Source organism: Opisthocomus hoazin, chromosome 19, assembly GCF_030867145.1.
Source record: "Opisthocomus hoazin isolate bOpiHoa1 chromosome 19, bOpiHoa1.hap1, whole genome shotgun sequence".
In the NCBI taxonomy this organism is placed as follows: domain Eukaryota; kingdom Metazoa; phylum Chordata; class Aves; order Opisthocomiformes; family Opisthocomidae; genus Opisthocomus; species Opisthocomus hoazin.
This window is the reverse complement of record NC_134432.1, coordinates 16,913,005-16,924,911: the sequence shown is the minus strand read 5'-3', so window position 1 is coordinate 16,924,911 and position 11,907 is coordinate 16,913,005. Positions and strand designations below refer to the sequence as shown.

Sequence of the window (11,907 nt, the reverse complement as noted above, 5' to 3'; positions counted from 1 at the left end):
AAAAAGGAAATATTCATCTCTGTACTTGGAGTCCTTATGTCATAATTTGCTACACATTTTTTTCCAATAGATTTGGCAAATGAATACTCTATCTTGATACATCAATCCCAAACAAAGGTGGACTCTGATGCAATTTTTCACTGTTCATTTCCCTGAATCTTTTGGGATATAAAGAATCATGAACAAATACTTAACAGTCTGATCAATAATCATTGACTGTTTTGAGCCCCTCGTACCCTAACAAGCACAGCTTGATCATGTATATTTGATCATTGTAAAATTTCAAAGCACCTTGATGCAGTAGAGCAAGTCTTTCTGTGGTATCTTTTTGTTGTTTCATAAAGTACATATTTCCCATGATTTAGCTTTACCATTAATGGAGACTTATTGCACATATATTTGATGAAGTTCAAGATCATGAATTTCAGCATTGTGTATCCACAGTATTTCATATCAATGGCAAATATAAAACACTAACCTAACATTTTAGGAGAGGAAACTCTGGATGTGCCTATGGATTCAATGGACCCCAGAGTGCAAATCTATAAAGCCCTGCCGTTATAAATCTTGCATTCCTGTTAAGTGTTGGCATGCACGTTACACTGAGGTGTGTTAAGTTTATGTTAGTGGAAAATTTGTAGCAAATACCTATCCCTTGATATCCTTTTAAATATATGTTCACATATGTGTAAAATAAAAAATATGCAAGCTCACAGCTGTATTAGCCCTCAGCCTTATTAATACCATGTAAAGAGATAAAGATCTAAGTAAAAAATGCTTACAGTGAAAAATGTCTTTGCAGAACTTTATTATTCCACATCCAATGTTTTTCACACAGGAATTTCAGATTATCATTAAAATATAGCATTGATGCTACATTTGTATAGCTGCCTTTTCTGCTTACAATCATAATGTTTATTCTAACTTTCTGGGCTTATTATTTTAGACAGATATCAGTTTAATTAGCTTAAGCTGTCATACTCTAATAAATACAGACGGGTTGCCTGGTTCGGGAGGAGGAAGGTGGCCGCAGATTTCAGAAGCAGAGACAGTTAATGCTTTGTACATTATCATGTAAACAGCAAAAGGACAAAAATAATTACCTGATAAACTTTCAATTTCTGACTCTCCCCTATATGCTGTCTGACCAATTTTTCTATAGAAAATCCATTCAAATTAGGCAAGTCCTCTAAATATCTGCAGCATCTGCTGGTTCAGACACCTTCCTTTATGCAGAGTACCATTTTCATATGATAATACATGTAATATGATATAGAATGACAGAATGCATGACAGTTGCCCATAATACATAGAAAGTCACTCAAAGGACAGAAGCGACATTTGGATAATTAGCATCCATTGGGCAGTCAATCATGCGAATAGAAAAAACTGAACAAAACCCACAATGGAGTTAGAAAACAAAAGGGACCCTAGCCAGTCTCAGGATTAACTGCTCTAAAGCGATCTAAATGCTTTTGTATCTAAAGAACTGAGGCTCCCAGGGCTGCCCTGTTCCCCTCTAGATACCCAGGGAACTAATTGTGGCGATCAAAGTTAAAGCATTCTCTCTTCTTTATAGACTGCTAAATACACAGAAAAATTATTTCTCCATTCGTGTTCATTAAACTATTTTAAAGTTAAAAAACTGATGCCATGTTCTTTTGCCAAGTGAAATGAGCTGGAGTATTGAGATTGTCCTGCTTTTATGGGAATACAACAGCCCTTTTAATTTAAAGTCTGCCTTTGTTTGATTAATATTATTTTGCTGTTGTCCAGTCTGCTATCTCTTTCTTTTTGGATAAAGCAGGCAATTGTCATTAAAAACTCTTGTGTGAGAAAAACCTGAAAACAGCTAGGAATAATAATGATAATAACAAAGCCCATTAAAAACATTAAGCAGGAAAGGTCTCACAATTTCTTACTAACTGCCACTTTATGAAAGAAATAAAATATTTTTCCACTCAATATATGCAGCTCAGAATATTTCCTTTCCCCAGATTAGGTGGAAGATGAGGGCAGCCTCCTTTAAAGCTCCATCTAACAGAAGAGAGAGAGAAAGAGAAGAGATACAGAGAGAGCCCCAGGATGTGGAAAGTCATGAAAATACCTACCCTGGAGACAGTATTCCCATAGGATCCTTTTCATACAAATTCCAACTTGCCTAATGCCCTTAATGAATGAAATAAAGAGAGAATTCAGAAAGGCCCATGCTGATGGCTCCTGCTGGAAAGTGTGTGGTTTAAGGCATAGCTGCAGCAGTTCTGGGAGGGAATCGGCTCCGGTCCCCATCAGCCAAGCAGACAGGAATCACTGGGGCGAAATCTTCCCCCTCACACATTTGCAATTGACTTGAAATAACATCACGACACCTTTGGATAATTGACGCCTTCTTACCTTTCGTTGTCCTTTGTAATTAATATTTGTAGATCTAGAGGTTTCTCCCAGCCACAGATAACAGGAAGGTGGAAGGGGTGGGGAGAGAGAGAGAGAGTGCGTGTGTGTGCGTGAGTGTGTGCGAGAGAGAGACAGAGAGGGAGGAAAAGAGAGAAGCAGAGAGAGGCTTTGGTTGTGTGTCTCTGTTTGGGGAATGGTGTGTTGGTGTATTTGTGTGGATGTGTATTTGGGGCTCTGTAAACCTCTGGAGTTCTAAAAGCAAGATAGAAGGTGAGAAGTATGCTGAGCTGGAGCTCCCTTGCCAGTCGTGACAGAGTTTCAGCAGCAGTGACCTTCAACCCTTTTGCTCTGTGTCAGCCTCCACGTGAGCCCCTTGCCCAGCTGCTGTGCCAGCGTCAAAATGCAGAGAAGGAGAGAGGGACAGCAGAGGTAAGGAGGCAGGGAGAGACTGAGATCAGAAGGGCTTTTCGCCCAGTCAAATGGGCCTCTGGTGACAAATCAATCACGGCCTGTTCAAGCCAATGATGCTGCCAGTCTCCGGCTCGCCAACCCCTCCACAGCCTCCCCCGGCCCTTCCTGGCTCTCCTACATGACACTCAGCTGATGACTGGGGCTCCAGTCAGAGCAGGGCTGCTTTTTGCAGGTTGATTTGGTCATTAGCATCATTTCTTCTCTGTCTCCCTCTTGCTCTGTCTTTACCTACCATCTATTTATTTATTAAATATTAAAAACTAATATTAGAAGAGGGATTGTGACACACAGAAACACTTGTAAATGAGTTCATGTACTGCCTTGTTAAAAGTATGCAGATTTATTTATTTATTTGATTTTATACACTTAGGAAGAGCTACCTGCTTTAATGTGATTAGTGGATCTGATCAATATAATCAGGGACAAAGAAAGTAGGCCTTGGAAGATCCTCACTCCACCTCCTCCTTCCCTTTATTTATTTTATGCTACTAAAACTGGCTTCAGTAATTTTTTTCCACTACACCCGTAGGATAGGAATTATTTTTCAATTACCTCTTTCTGCAGGGATTTGTTAAAATACAATTTTTAAGTCCCTTTTAAAGCTATGAGGCAGATCCTTAGCTGGAACAAATTTGCATTGCTACTGAAATTCTTGTATTTCAATGAGTGTATAGTGATAAAGTCCTAACTAAGGTAGAAAAACAAACAAAAAATTGCTATTAAATCATAATAAATACTTCTTCCAAAAGTGGCTTTCATCTTTGTATCTGAAAAATGTTTTAAAACAGTTAAAGAGAGAAACAGTAATAGAAGAAGAGTGCTCAAAAGTTCAGGAAGAACAAAATACTCTCCTGCAGATTTCGTGATCTTAGGGATTGCATTCTCTGTTTCCTCCTCTCTTCTCTGTTTGCCCCTCCTCCCCCCCAATCCCTAATACAAAGGGGGGGGAAAAGTCAAAATAAGGTCTTAGCAGAGCATATAGTGCTCTCTCTTAGTCCTCTCTAACCTTAGTCCCTGGAATAAAATCCTCCTACAGACAAAAAAACAAATATCTTACAATGAGAAAAAGGGAGAAGACCCTCCTCGTCCTCTCTCATCTTTAGTGCCAACCTCTTAGTTCAGAGATAGCTCATACGCGTCGTCAAGGATGTCAGCATACATTTTATTAACAAATCTACATGTTGGCCAGCTGAGAGCAACTGGCCAGCCTGACATAGTGCGGTGGGAAGGAATGATGATGGAGATGTGTAGAACAGCACTGAGCTCTTCCAGGCTCTGTAAAGAGAGCTTGGGCAAGATACAGCAGCATCAGAAATATAGCACAATATACTAAAAAATGTCTCCCCTATCTCCTTTCTAATATGACTGAGCTCTGCAAAACTGAAGTGCATTGCAGATAGCAGCGTGGGGTGTTGAACAGCCTGTAGCTGGAGAGTGCTTCGGTCTTTATCTTCAAAGCTGTCCTGTCAAATACAAGGTCTTTTAAACATCAGAGGGATAAAGTTTCTGATTCTGAAGGGTTCGTTTTCCTCTTGGTTTTCCTCAATCAGAAGTTAAGCCCATACGACCCCCACAGTAAGCTGGCTCCAGGATTGCTGCCCTGCTACTTGCCCCATGATTTGGGGATGCCTGTATAGAGCAATCTTGATTTGCTCACTGTTTGTTGAGTTCAGTTTTCTTCATGTTAGTTCTTTCTTCCATCTTAGGTGTCTTGAGGCTTTTGCTGTGTGGCTGTGAATTGAATCTTAGGAACTTAGAGGAAAATTGTGGCTGGGACTTGGAGAATATTCATCTGTTGTAGAAAATGCTGAAGTCTGAGCATGTGAGAATTGAACTAATGAGTTTTTTCCTCATTTCAGTCCCTCAGTCTCTTTTTTAGCCACACCTTAATTGGAGTGTTTCCTGACAAAATAATCCTAGCTCTTGAAAAAATTTAAGTGTGCGCCTTTATTTCTTTGCTTGTACATCCTTCTACCAACATAATACAATAAATTAAGTTTATTTACAAAATAATGTGCTTTTCTGTCCTCTTATTGTCAATAAATAAGTACTACACCTAAATGTAGTTGATTTCTAAAATGAAAATTCATTACATTTCTGGAAACTTGAACTATCAGCTCCATGCATTTTAATTAGATTGTCTATTTTTTCATTTATTACTAATACAGTCCTCTTAACTATGATTTATTTGTTAAACAAAGTGCCATAATCCGTCACTTATTCATCTTAATTTCAGCAAAATTAAAGTAGTCGCTGTTATGTTACACCTAATTGCACTTGCAATGAAAAGAACGGAGATGTTAATCAAAATAAATTGAAGATAAACAATAAAATCATTAAATCTTTGCTGCAGTAAGTGTAACTAATCAGTTTTGACTTGAAGCGACCGAACACAAATAATGAATCTGTCAGTGAAGACGCGCTCATTAAATACAGCCTAGTCCGCTAGGGTCCTGCAGGCAGCCTGGAACACACATCCCTGTGCAGCCCTCCAGTGCCTCCCTGTTATTAGGGGAAGGCGAGGGAGAAAGAGGCAATTGTATACCATTTCCAGGACCGAATGTATCGAGATATTGCAGTTTGATTAAGCGAAGATGCAAATGCCACAGGTACACAGTAACTCCTGTAAACACCGTGCCAGGAACAGTGAAAGACTCTTTTATTCAGCAACCAGCAGGTCAGAGACTAGAAAAAGGGGGCAAAGGGAAAAAAAACCCACAGAAATTCAGAGATATGAAGCACTCTTTTTAAAAGTTATTTGAAGTACAAGTTTCACAGCAGATCACTGAAGTTGGTGTTGTGTTAAATAACGTATGTGAAATAATACGTTTTGCAGTAGTACAAGATACTGATTATAGTCTTCTGCTGTACCCATAGAGTAGAGACAATGCCTGGATTGGTAATAGAAGCTGTTCATATACTCATTGTCTTTCCACCATTTACCACTTCCGACATTACTAGGTTATTACAAGGGACGAAATGGGAACTCCAGTTTCCAAATATGTTGTTATGCTGGCGAGGAGTCCTGTGTCTCAGCAGCCTGGTGAGCAGAGCTACAGCAATCAACACTTTCTACTTCATCTTTTAAGTTGTTTACGTAATTATTTCAGTTTCCCCAATGGAGTATTTGTGAGTAATCATTGGTGAGCATGAATTTACATGGCAAGGAGCATTTTTCTTAAAATAGTTTTGAGTGCTACCTTTTCATCTGAGACAGCAGCTAAGCGCAGATATAAAACACAAGCAGTGGACCCAATTCTGTGGTCCTTAGTTAGGTTTAGCTAGACTGAACTATATCAATATTTTCTTGAACAGCATTATCAGTTTATAAACTAAAGATAATGTTTCATATTTTTATGCTTTCCCCTCTGCCTGTGTTATATCAATCATTTTACTTAGTTACAAATCTTACTGTCCTTTGTCTTAACCATTTACTAAACAATATAAGTCAGTGTAAAAAGCTGCTCAGCACAAAGGATGTCTGCCTTGCTCTTAGAATCGTAACATAACCAATCAACAATTTACAATGCTAATGCCTTCTACCATGTGTTAAACAGCGGTCAGTCCAAATGATATAGCAATAGTTTAACAGCTAATATACTCTAGCTCAAGCATGTCAGAGAATTACACATATTTTTTAGTTTACTTTTTATTATCTATGGATAAGAAACAGGCAAGATAACCCAGTGTCCTCTGAGCAGAAGTCTAATTTCAGCTCAGTTTTCTTCTTTCCTTCTCTTTCTCCGTATATATAGTTGGTATTTGGGTCATACCAAAAGAAAATGATCATGGGACAACAAGGTTTCACAGCCTGTATGCAGGGTTGGATGACTACTAAGCAAGTTTTTCCTCTCTGTTTTTCTCATGCTAGTGTGATTTGATTTCTGTTCATAATTACACTTTTTTAAAAATAAAAAATCTATCTGATGGACCTTATATTTAGTTTCTGTTCTGCATATTTCCAGCATTTATAATGCTTAACTTGGGATTCAACATTTCTCAAGGCACTTATTTGGAATGATTTATATGGGCTTTGTTAGTTCAGTGACAGGTGGGTAATTCTAGAAATTAAATATTACCTGATTTTTACTGATATAACTATGAGCACTTAACAGAAGTAGTAAATATTACTATTCCTAATTTATAGAGAACGTAATAAAAATACAGACTCAAAAGTGGCTGGCAGGATAGGAACCAGGTAATGATAAAAAATTAACAAAAGGATGGACCTGATCCTTCATTACTTAGTCAAAAACTCCTACTGACTTCAGTCAAAATCTACCTTGAATGAAAATGGTATAGGGCTCTGGAGCTGTATAGTGGCCTATGTAAAGTTAATCTGAGAATCTTATTCCAGTTGCTTTCAGCAGGTCTCTAAAAAAAATTCACCAATACAAGTGGCACTAATTGGACCCCATGTTGGGAGACTTCGCAGAGAGCTTACGATTGAATGGGCCTTGGAAACTGAACTCCCTCTCTAGATATGGCTCCTTGAGGTCACAGTTAAAGCATACCAGGGGGTCAATGTAGAAGAAGGTTGCTTTTTCTTTACTTGTGCTTTACCTTTCCTGTAGCTAGAATATTCAATATTCAGGCTTCTCAAGGTATCACTTTCTGCTTGCTCTATATTTTAACTACCATGTTCTCTTTGTCAGTTTTTTTTTTTTTTTTCCCTTTCCTTTTTCCAAATGTAAAGTGTTTTGGACTTTTTGTCCAAGCAAAATATATTTTCAAAACAGAAGCACTGATCATACATGGTTATGAACCTGAATGATGCGCAGTATGTACATAGTGATTAAGTAAGGAGAGTGGACAGCCTGCAGAAGATGAAAGACTGAAGGAATTCTCTTTAGCCCCATTTTGAACAACAGGTGGTGGTTAGGTATCTATGAAGACATTTCAAGAAGACAACATGAGATTATAGTTTGAATAGGAGGAGACAGGTTTGGAATAAATAAGTAGAGCTGACGGTTGGCAACACAGGGATGATAGCTGAATTTGTTTGACAACGAGATTACACCAAATAAGATTTGGTTGGAAGGGGGAGAAGGCAGCAGAGATATAGCTCCGCTAAATACCTTCAGAAAGTTGGAGATGTGATGTCAGGATGCAGAAGTGAAGAAATTATTTGAGATGCAACAGAAGAACCATGAAAGGACAGGGTCAGCGAAATCAAGAAGGACAGGATGTCAAAAACTACAATGCAGTCAACAAGTCTGCATGATGAAATGTAAAGGAGGATGAAATTGGAATAGTAGTTCTCAGCTTTAACAGAGAAGAAGTCTATATTGTATACAGATTAGACTAACTCTTAGGTATTCTGCTATTATAGTGATAGTTTGTGTGTACGTAGGTAAAACAATAAATCATTATATATATAATGCCCCCTCCACACACATATGGACACACTTCCTTGTTTTTATGCGTGTATGCATGCACATCAGTTTGATGGCTAAACAGTGATTTAGTATTGCAGCACAGTAACTATTACTTAAACTCTGACAGAAGGCAGCAAAGGAAGTAAAATAAAGAGACTCTTTAGAAATAGAAACATACTCAGCTGTATCAAAGTGTAATTTTGAGCGTAAGAATGTAATAGATTACAATCTCAGCAAAGGAATAGAATTAATCTGAATGCCAGGACCTCTCAGTTATGGAAAATTAATTATGCAAACTTGAGCAACATGTGCTTTCCCAAGAAGCACTGCAGGTTCCCTTGTCCAAACCTTTTTTGGAATTTAGTATGTTTTATTTCAATAAACTACTGGATTTACTACTGTTTTTTTCAATTTCCCACATTTAATATGATTCATAAGTTATTAATATTTCATTTAGCAGAGGTAAATATTCAATCTGATGATTACACTTTGCACAAAGAACTAAAATTTAGGCAATGTCAAGAAGTTTCAACATTGCAAAACAGCAAATCCTCCCCTCAGATTATGTCCAAGTTTCCTAAAATCCTTTAGGAGCTTTATAGACTATCAGGAAGTATGTAATACAGAACACAAAGATGGGAAAATTCTTGTCTTCACTGGTCACATTATACCATCGTTAGGTTTCTTTCCAACAGTTTTTGTTTATCTTAGAGATCACCGAGTCCATGCAAAAACATCAGTCTGTTGGAAGTTCACTTTACAAACCACATAATCTTCCCAGTTCCTTTGCTGATTCTGTAACATATTTCATGGTAGAAGGGCAATATTTGACTAATGTCTACACCGGAATCTTCTTCAATGTGAAAAACAGTGTCTTCTATCGCAACACAGGAAAACAGAAAATGCCACACTGTATCAGTACTCCATCTAATCCGGTGGCCTGACCCCAGAAATGATGAGTGCTATCAGAATCCCCAGAATGTTCTCCAGGGAAAACACTCCTTAACTCCAGGTAGTGACAAAAAGGCACTTTCAAAGAGGGATTAATCCCACACATTTTGGGGTGTGTGGAGTGTAGACTTGTCTGTCTCTTTCTACTAATAACAGAAAGTCTCGTCAACTAGCCTAGAGTGCTCTGGCTCTTTGCTACTGCATGTCACCTAACGCCAGGTGAGATTGATCCTATACACTGCTAGCGTACACATCCCTTAAATTGTTCACACCAAGCAATATAATCAGATATATTCAAATTGTGACTAGAAATGTCTAGTTATTTTTAAATTTTTTATAAATTTTTGAACTTCATGATATCTGCGGCAGAGAATTCATGGGCTATTTATAAGTGGTACTAAAAAAGAACTGGAAACAATTTTCAACTACTTGCTTCCATTTGGCCTGGGCAACCCTTTGCTTTTGCATTAGGAGGAGAAGCAGCTGATTCAGCCTACTGTAGGTGACCCTGCTTCGGCAGGAGGGTTGGACTGGGTGACCCACAGAGGTCCCTTCTAACCCCGACCATTCTGTGATTCTGTGATTCTGTGATTCTGTGATTCTGTGATTCATAGTACCTGTTTCTGCATTAGGTTACGTAGCTCTACCATACCTACTTGCATATATTTTCTCTGTGAATGAATCTAAACCTTACATATGTCTCAACGGGAATTACATGTTTAATAGCTTGATTAAGTGTGTCTCTGGAATATCTGTGAGAATATTTATACCCATTGCATCTTTTTTGGACTGGGAGTGTGAGAACTGAGTCCAATGTTAGAGAAGAAACTGTACATTTAAAAAGCGTATCATGTTTAATGTAATGTTTGTGGCTAATTTTAAATTTAATACAGTTTGTCTGACTACTGCAAACTCAGGGAAGGTATATGCTCAGATCTTTTGCCTGAATTTCAGTACCGAATTTCTTGTGGTATATAACTCCTTCTTCATATAATTTATTTTTTATTCTACTACTTGCTTACTGTGAGGCAGTTTTTAGTTGGAAACAGAGTGAATTTTAAAACATTCAAATAGTTTTCTAGATATGTTGGAAGCCACTATTCTGGGGGGCTGGAGAAACATGTTCTTTCAGAAGGACAGGTTTCTTAATTCTGATCATATCATCCTAATCTAAGTGATGTGCAATTTTATTTTAACTGTTTCTCATTACTGACATATATGGATCTCTCTGTTGACATTTCCAGAACTACCCTTCATGCCTTTCAGCGGATAAGCACTCTCTACTTCAGTATACAAACTGATTTTAATCAGATTGCATGTTCTTGTTGGTAGTTCAGAAATTTCTCTCTTAAATCCCCTTAGAATTTATTGATTTACTTTCCAGTCATAGGAGCCTGTTTTTATTTAATTTGTGAATTTGTTCCAGCACATCTTTTAATTCCTGTGTTTGACAAAATCTCTTCTGTATTACCTAACAGGAGGAAATGCAGTATATCTATTTTCCCAAAATTCTGTGTGGAAGTGCTAATGCAAAAAAGTCATTTACCTTCATTTCAGCGTCTCTGTATTCTCATTAGCTTTTTTACTTTTCTACCAAATAGCCCACTGGACTCACAAAATCTCTTGCAGGCTTGCTGCTTCTTAATACTTGAGCAAATCTTGTTTTCATGTCAGGCTATCTGCTCTTCAAATCCTCTGTCATCCTTCTAATCTCTACTGTGTATCTTAGCCAGTGTATTTTATCCCTATTGACTTCGCCAGTTAAAATTCTACCTTCAGAAAAATGCATGTTTGACTATACTAACTTCTTGAACCTTCCTGTAGCCCTACCGCTTATTTTTGCTTGTCAGCTTCCTTTTTTGCTTAGGATTATGCATGCCTTCTGTTCCACTGTTATGGTTGCTCAAGTAGCCTCCATGCTGAGTCTAAGGATTTTAATTTCCTCACTTTTGACTTTAGGGTCTTTTTAACTAGCTTCCTCATTTTTTGTACAATCTCTCCCCTGAGGATGTTGAAGTTAATTATATTGTGGTCACTATTACTTAGTGGTTCAACTTTACTTACTTTATAAACTAACTCCTGTGTATTACTCTAAGAGAGGCTTTTCTCGACTTAGTTCTTTTATAGCTCTAAGATTAAAACAACTAACACATGTATCAAAACATTTTTTTTAACATCCTAGCAAAACTAACTGGAATGTCTAGAAAAATGCATGTACTTACAGGGGAATTAATAATGAGGACGGAGAGCATTACTTTAACACTGGTGAAATGCCAAATGCCACCTAGTCTTCATTAACTGTAAGACTAGAACAAATCACATCAATTAATGATGGCTCCATTTAGAGGCAGACGTATAGGAGCACACTGATAGCCCCACCACATGATTTTAAATAATACCACAAAAGAGTCGAAACTAGATTCAAAAGAGCACTTCCAGCAGGACGTTATCCCCATTTTAGAGAAAGGGAACATATTTGCTGGCTTGCAATACTGGCTGCTGCAGTTTGCTGTTTAAAGTTCCTCCATTAAATACAGAAGAGGCTGGTATTTCCTAGCGCATGGTATTACCTCATTACATCTTGATGTTGTATAGTTGCAGTAATTACAGAAAGAAAATTGACTTTTTATGAAGCATAAAATGAGCGACGATGTTTAGAGAAGTGCACTTTGGTTTGTGTTTTGGTTTTTTTTCCCCAATATGGAATAGAATC

The 11,907-nt window shown here is 37.7% G+C and overlaps 1 protein-coding gene across 1 annotated transcript in view; it reads right to left on the bottom strand.

The window, feature by feature from the left end:
- LHX2 (LIM homeobox 2) overlaps nt 1-2,457 on the bottom strand; it is a 33,878-nt gene extending 31,421 nt beyond the window's left edge. Inside the window, exon 1 of the mRNA XM_075439210.1 lies at nt 2,395-2,457. The gene's annotated coding sequence lies outside the window, so the exon portion shown is untranslated. The remainder of the gene's footprint in view (nt 1-2,394) is intronic.
- Between the last annotated feature and the right edge of the window lie 9,450 nt (nt 2,458-11,907).